Below are 8153 nucleotides of genomic sequence, written 5' to 3' on the forward strand. Positions count from 1 at the left end.
TAACAGGACTGTAGCAGCAGAAACTAACACAAATGACCTGCACAGTTCATATAACTATGGTGTCAAAATGGAACATTTTACAGTAAAACTGATCATGAGAACCTGCATTTTTCTCTATGCAGGTATATCAACATTTGAAAGAGTAAAGCTAGTTTTACATTCACATCCATCCTTTTTTCCTCATCCTCCTCTCAAGATTTGTAACGTAATAAAATTGTTAGTATTGAAGAAGCGATGCTATTTCAGATATAGTTGTCCTGTTAACACTCCAGATGACAACAAGCCAACACTATTGTTTAGGACCTCATAATCTGGTGTCCCGAGTGTGAGATCATTGTTCTCCCTGTGAATGAAGGCATACAGTGCATCCGGAAAGTATTCACAGCGCTTCACTTTTTCTACATTTTGTTATGTTACAGCTTTATTCCAAAATGAATTAAATAAAAAATGTTCCTCAAAATTCTACACACAATACCCCATAATGACGTGAGAAAAGTTTTTTTGAAATTTTTGCAAATCTATTAAAAATAAAAAACGAAACAAATCACATGAACATAAGTATTCACAGCCTTTGCCATTAAACTCAAAATTGAGCTCAGGTGCATCCTGTTTCCACTGATCATCCTTGAGATGTTTCTACAACTTGATTGGAGTCCACCTGGTAAATTCAGTTGATTGGACATGATGTGGAAAGACACACACCGTCTATATAAGGTCCCACAGTTGGCAGTGCATGTCAGAGCACAAACCAAGACATGAAGTCCAAAGAATTGTCTGTCGACCTCCGAGACAGGATTGTATCGAGGCTCAGATCTGGAGAAGGGTACAGAAACATTTCTGCAGCATTGAAGGTCCCAATGAGCACAGTGGCCTCCATCATCTGTAAATGGAAGAAGTTTGAACCACCAGGACTCTTCCTAGAGTCGGCCGCCCGGCCAATCTGAGCGATCGGGGGAGAAGGGCCTCAGTCAGGGAGGTGACCAAGAACCCGATGGTCACTCTGACAGAGCTCCAACGTTGCTCTGTGAAGAGAGGAGAACCTTCCAGAAGGACAACCATCTCTGCAGCACTCCACCAAGCAGGCCTGTATGGTAGAGTGGCCAGACAGAAGCCACTCCTCAGTAAAAGGCTCATGACAGCCCACCTGGAGTTTACCAAAAGGCACCTGAAGGACTGTCAGACCATGAGAAACTAAATTCTCTGGTCTGATGAAACAAAGATTGAACTCTTTGAACGGATTGCCAAGGTTTGGAGGAAACCAGGCACCGCTCATCACCTGGCCAATACCATCTCTACAGTGAAGCATGGTGGTGGCAGCATCATGCTGTGGGGATGTTTTTCAGCGGCAGGAACTGGGAGACTAGTCAGGATGGAGGGAAAGATGAATGCAGCAATGTACAGAGACATCCTTGATGAAAACCTTCTCCAGAGCGCTCTGGACCTCAGACTGGGGCGAAGGTTCATCTTCCAACAGGACAACGACCCAAAGCACACAGCCAAGATAACAAAGGAATGGCTTCGGGACAACTCTGTGAATGTCTTTGAGAGGCCCAGGCAGAGCCCAGACTTGAACCCAATTGAACATCTCTGGAGAGATCTGAAAATGACTGTGCACCGACGCTCCCCATCCAACCTGATGGAGCTTGAGAGGTCCTGCAAAGAAGAATGGGAGAAACTGCCCAAGAATAGGTGCCAAGCTTATAACATCATACTCAAAAAGACTTGAGGCTGTAATTGCTTCCAAAGGTGCTTCAACAAAGTATTGAGCAAAGGCTGTGAATACTTATGTATGTGTTATATTTTTGTTCTTTATTTTTAATAGATTAGCAAAAATTTTAAACAAACTTTTTTCACTTTGTCATTATGGGATATTGTGTGTAGAATTTTGAGGATTTTTTTTTTAATTTAATCCATTTTGGAACAAAGCTGTAACATAAAATGTGGAAAAAGTGAAGCGCTGTGAATACTTTCCGGATGCACTGTACATGTACATGGGCCCACTGCTTATCTGTCTTTTTAACAGGTAATGTAATGTAAGTTACATTTCCTACTTGTGGTTCCTCTTGTGATTGACAGAAGTTTGGTGAGTTTCTTGCTTAAGGCGACTTCAGTAAAGCAGTGTCTTGCCAAATCAGGGACACCGATGCTGGGGTAAAAATTTTCCCTGCTAATTTTCCCTTCAACTGTCCAAGGTGAAACAGTGAAACCCTGAAGAGTAGAAAGTCCTCTGCTTTGTTTTTTCAAAACAGATGCGCGACTGTAACAGAACTCATCATGCTAAGTGTATTATGTAAATGCAGATAAATGATCTGGCTGAAACATCTGTTCAGTGCTACCACACTTTGTATTAACTGGCTTATGCTTTCTGTTTTGTTTGATTATTTCCACGGCTGACACAGAAGCCATTTCATGTCATAAGGTTTCACATATTAGAAATTGATAAAACAAAAAGACCTTCCTGGATTCGCTAAGAGGGCTCAACTTTTCCCTGAATTCATCTACAGAATTCAGGGAAAGAGTGTTTGTTTCTGGGTAGTTTGTTTTTGAGTGAGAATATGAGAGATAATGTGAATTTCCATCAGCAAATAGACAAGAAGATTCAAGTCTGGATGATTTTGTGAATTTTGACATCCCTTTGGCAGATAAAAGTCATTTTCAGGTCTTCTCACACTGCAAATAAATTTGCATCACACCATAAGTTCCCTTTTAAAAGCACTGAATGTACTACGGAGCCCAACCATAAGAGAGCATGTGGTTTGTTGTTTCAGAGAATGGAACTGCTAACTGTATAGAGGAAAGAGGACATTAATGATGGAAAGTCCAACCTATTAACTACACAAGCACACTTATATTGATTTGACTCTCATTGAATTAAAACCTCCAAATTAAAAGAGCTGCTTAAATGAAGGAGACAGAAACGAAAATGATTAGTCTTTCCTTGTTTATAGTTAGTGCTGGACCTTAATGCTACAGGACTAGGCTGCTGGGGGACCTCCCATGATGCAGCGCTTCTCTCCTTTACTCTCTCTTTCACTCTCCATGCATTTATATGCCACCATTGCCGCCTACCTCTGAGCCTGGTTCTGTTGGAGGTTTCTTCCTGATAACATTTTTCCTTAACACTGTCACCAAAAGCTGCTCATGTGGGAATTGTTCCTGTTGTTGGGTGTCTGTCCTCAGCAATGAGATGACTTGTTCAGTTCAGTTTTATTTATATAGCACATCAATAAAACTGAACTGAATTACAGATTATTGCTTAAGAACCAGGGCTTTAAATGTGAGTCTTACCACATTTGGACTTATTTTACAAGTGTGCCTGCCTTTGATCACATGTCCCATCTCTTTTACTTAAAAATAAACTCCCTCCTCTGCTTGTTTCTGGAGACAGTCATACTGAAGTGTTCCTGCAGTACATGCAGGACAACCGGCAAGAGAGGCAGCTCTCCAATTATCTAATGAAAGTGTCAGTGCTGAGGTCATACATGGAGGAGGTCGCACTGAGCCACGAGCCCAAACGCTTACAGCTGAGGGAGTCCTGCATCAAGGTTGGTGATGAAGGTGCAGGGCACAATGTGAAGGGGTGGAGGGTGGAGGGGGCTTTGTGATTAACTCATTCCCTACAGGGGTCATTAAAGTTTCATTTGCACTTATTTTAAAAGTCATTATGCAGCGGCATGCAAGCCCGAGGTGACACAACAATCTAACAACACACACACAAAATGTACTTTTGTACTTTCATCTATTTGAGGACACTCTTTGACATGCATAATGCATAACCCCTTAAAATAACCTTATTCTAACTTAAACCATAAAATTAAATCTGAACGCTCAAACAGCTCTTTTAAAGACAAACTGAAAATGAGGACTGGCCACTATGTCCTCGCTCCAAGGGTCAAAAAGTCTAACAGGTCCTCACAAGGATACCTATACAAGTACACATACACACACAGAGGCACACAGAAGAAATTGTCTTTCTATAATGAAAAGAAAAAATGACATAATGTATCCCCTAATCCCTTATCCCAGCCTTTAACATCACAACTAAGTGCCTAACCCCAACCCTTGACCTAACCTGAATCTAATCCGAACTCAACCTGATCCCTAAAACAAAGTCTTAACAATCAAATTGCACTTAAAAGTTATAAGGAACATCTTAAATGTCCTCACATGTTTGTCCTCATAAATGTGTTTTTTAAGCTTTTTTTGGTCCACACAACTATAGAAACACATGAATACACACACACACACACACACACACACACACACACACACACACACACACACACACACACACACACACACACACACACACACACACACACACACTCTCTCTCTCTCTCTCTCTCTCTCTCTCGCTCTCTTTCTTGTCTCTCTCTTTAAGAAGAGTAAAAAGGACATTCCCACAAACGCCTTTTAAAACTGGGACTACACGACATCAGATCAAAGAATTAGAAAAAAAAATTATCATAAAAATAATGCAAATAAACTCAATCCCCCAGGGGACAAATTCATAAGAAAACTGCATTGAGGAGCAGAGCTGTACCGGTTTAAATATTCAGTTTCCAGACCAAAAAGATAAATGTGACAGAAAAACATCAAGGTCCTGTGGGGAAGGAAGGATGCAGCATCTATTTTCTTGGTTAGAAAATAAACAGAATATTTAATTCAGCCGAGCTGTGACCTTCTGTTGTCTTTCTTGTGTGCTGAGTCGGCAAATCCCCCTTTTTGCCTGCACTAGTAGTGCAGGAGTAAATGTTTCTTATCCACTGAAAGGAGCTGCGATGGCTGAGCTGCTCAGGCTTTCAAACCTAACATCAAAACAGATATTGAAAGTCTGAATACTGTAAAACAACGTGACTCAAATGTGAAGCAATCAGTGTTACATATTTCTCTTTTTTTGAATGAAATCAGGTCTAGATCTCTCTGCTATTTCTGAAAAAAAAAAGTGACTGGATGGTCACTGTGTGTCCATTTGTCCATCTGTCGTTCCTCTTAGCAAGATACACAGAGCCAGCTTGATACGTAATGACTGTTCACTTTGAGAGAACCTCAGAAACTGCAGCAGGCTTGTTCGTTATGTAAAAGCAATTATATAATTATCTTTAAAACATAATTGCAGGCATGACCTGGATTGTGCCAGCATTTAACCCTTATAATACACAATAAGAGAGATAATTTAAGGGCAGGGGACTTTGCACAGTGTTTGTCCATTTGAAAAGCTTGTTGTCAATCATGGCTATAATGAAGTTTTCATTCTAGAATCTCAAATTTGTCCAGAGTCCACTTATTAAGGGGCTTAAGTGTGTGAGGGAGGCAACCTCGAAAGATTAGCCTTAATGCTGAATTTCTGCTGACGGAGTGATTTGTTTGTGCACTACTCTTTTCAAGCACTGATTTGCATAAATATACTTAAAGCCTGGTGCTTTCACTAAGGCACAAATAATTACTAAATGTGCCCTCACAGCGTAATTTAAGTAAATCAGACTGTAGTCAAATAAACACGTTACAAACTGTGCACAGTCGTAGGTTTTAATTTGAGAAAAGGATATTTTTAACCGTCATAACCTCATAACCTGCTGTAAATCAGGTGCCCTTGTTAAGCAAAGGAACCGCAGTTATGTTTGTTTAACTGTGAATAACACATCATGTATCAACATGTTCCTGGTAATGAGTTAATATGTCATGCCAGCTGGAACAAGAACACAAGTCGTGTTTTTTGTTGTTGTTGTAAATCAGACAAAATCTTACAATAAAATGAATAATAAAAACATTAATTTTCATATTTAAAACACCAAATGAGCTTTGGGCTGTTGTGCCCTGTGCATTAACCTTGGACAACCTTTCATTACATGAGTTTGGGTCATCTGCATGGTTTATTTTGAGGACAGGAAAGAGCTCTTGTTCTCTTCAGACAAAGAGAATTAAGTGAAACGGCTGGATCCAGCTACTGTTCTGCTGTATACGTGGGAATAAACAAGGTGTTAAAGCTGTGCTAAGTGTGAATTTAAAACAACACTGTTTCCAAAAAAGCTGGGACGCTGTGTAAAACAGACTGATGATTTACAAATCACTTAAACCAATATGAAATTATAATGTAACAAAGACAACCCATCAAATGTTAAAACTGAGAGTTCTTATTGTTTTATGAGAAATATATGCTCGTTTTGAATTTGATGTCAGCAACACATTTAAAAAAAAAGTTGGGACAGGGGCATGTTTAACACTGTCTTGCATTACCTCTTATTCTTACAATACGCTGTAAACGTTTGAGACCGGAGGAGATAAGCTGCTGGAGTTTTGAAAGTGAAACGTTGTCCCACTCTTACCTGATACAGAATTTTAGCTGGTCAACAATTCAGGGTCTCCTTTGTTGATTTTTTTCTTTTCTTGATGCTCCACATTTTTTAAATGGGAGACAGATCTGGACTTTCAGTCAGGCCAGTTTAGCACCTGGACTTACTATTGTAAGTTGCTTTGGATAAAAGCGTCAGCTAAATGTAATGTAAATGGACTCTTGTACTACAGAGCCATGCTCTATAATACGTGCAGAACACGGTTTAGCATTGTTTTGCTGAAATTGGCAAGGCCTTCCCTAAAAAAGATGTTATCTGGATGGCAGCATATGTTGCTTCAGCATATTGCTCATCTTGCCTTCCAAGATGTGGAAGCTACCCATGCCATGTGCAGTAATGCATCCCTTTACCTTCACAGATGCTGGCTTTTGAACTGTGCGCTGATAAAATGCTGGAGGGTACCTCTCCTCTTTAGCCCAGAATTCCAAAATTAATTTTAAATTTTAATTCAGCAGAACACAGGACAGTTTTCCACTTCGCCTCAGTCCATCTTAAATGAGCTCGGGTCCAGAGAAGGCAGCAGCACTTCTGGATCATGTTTATATCTGGTTTCTTCTTTGTATTGTAGAGTTTTAAACAGCAATTATAGATGCAGCAATGAACTGTGTTAACAAACAAAGTTTTCAGAAGTGTTCCTGAGCCCATGCAGTGATTTCCTCTACAGAGTTGTCTGTATTTAATTTGATGCCACCTGAGGGCCCAAATATCACAGCCATCTAATACTGGTTTTCTGCTTTTCCCTTGTGTACAGACATTTCTCCAGATAATCTCAATCTGTTAATGATATTATGAACCACAGATGATGAAGTCCCCTAATTCTTTGCAATTTTACAAAAAGGAACCTTATCCCTGAATTGTTGCACTATTTTCCCACACAGTCTTTCACAGAGTGGTGAACACCATCCCCACCTTTAATGCTGAGAGACTGTGCTTCTCTGGGATGCTCTCTATATACCCAATCATGTTACTGACCTGTTAACAATTAACCTAATTAGTTTTGAGATGTTCCACCAGATGTTTTTTTTTTTTTCCGTTACACAACTTTCCAGTCTTCTTTTGACCCTGTCCCTTTTTGGAAACTTTTTGTTGTCATCAAATTTAAAATAGCATTATATTTTTCACAAAACATTAAAATTGATCTGTTGTCTTTGTTCTATTTCCAATTAAATATCTGTTTAGATGATTGTCAAATCATAGCATTTTGTTTAAATTTACATTTTACAAAGCATCCCAAATCTTTGTGAAACAGGGTTGTCTGAACTACCTGCTTTATCAGCCGAGATTAGAAAACAGAGCATAACATTTTATCCTCACTGTTTAAGGTGCTAAAGATTTCCAAAATGATGCTCTTCTCCAGGACTATTTGTTCCTTTCAGAGAAAAACTCACAATTGGACAAGATTCTGCTGTTATCTCTTTGATGTTTTTGGCATTAGAGAATGAATGTGTAAAAAGGCAGAGTATGGAAAACTAAGACCCTCATGACTAAGTAGTCCAAGTTACACATGCTTTTGTGACCACTAGTATGTGCACATTTGTGATGTCACCATGGAGTTTAGTAGAGACCGCACATTGATTTTTGGGTCAAACTCATTGAAATTGGCAATGGAGACCCTTGAAAGGCTTCAGTAAGCCTGCAGAAATGAGGCAGGTTGGTGTGTTGTTATTAGCTTTGAGCTTAAAACACAGCTTTGTAGCCTCACACAGCTACTAGCATGCTACTAAAAGTATTTGCTAAGATGTGGGAACAGGGCGATACAACATTGTCCAAAGAAAAAAAAGAACCACAAGTAGTCAGACA

This window comes from Brachyistius frenatus, unplaced genomic scaffold (assembly GCF_029030835.1).
Source record: "Brachyistius frenatus isolate BFR_SWC_R1_liver_20210118 unplaced genomic scaffold, ASM2903083v1 Contig_118, whole genome shotgun sequence".
In the NCBI taxonomy this organism is placed as follows: domain Eukaryota; kingdom Metazoa; phylum Chordata; class Actinopteri; family Embiotocidae; genus Brachyistius; species Brachyistius frenatus.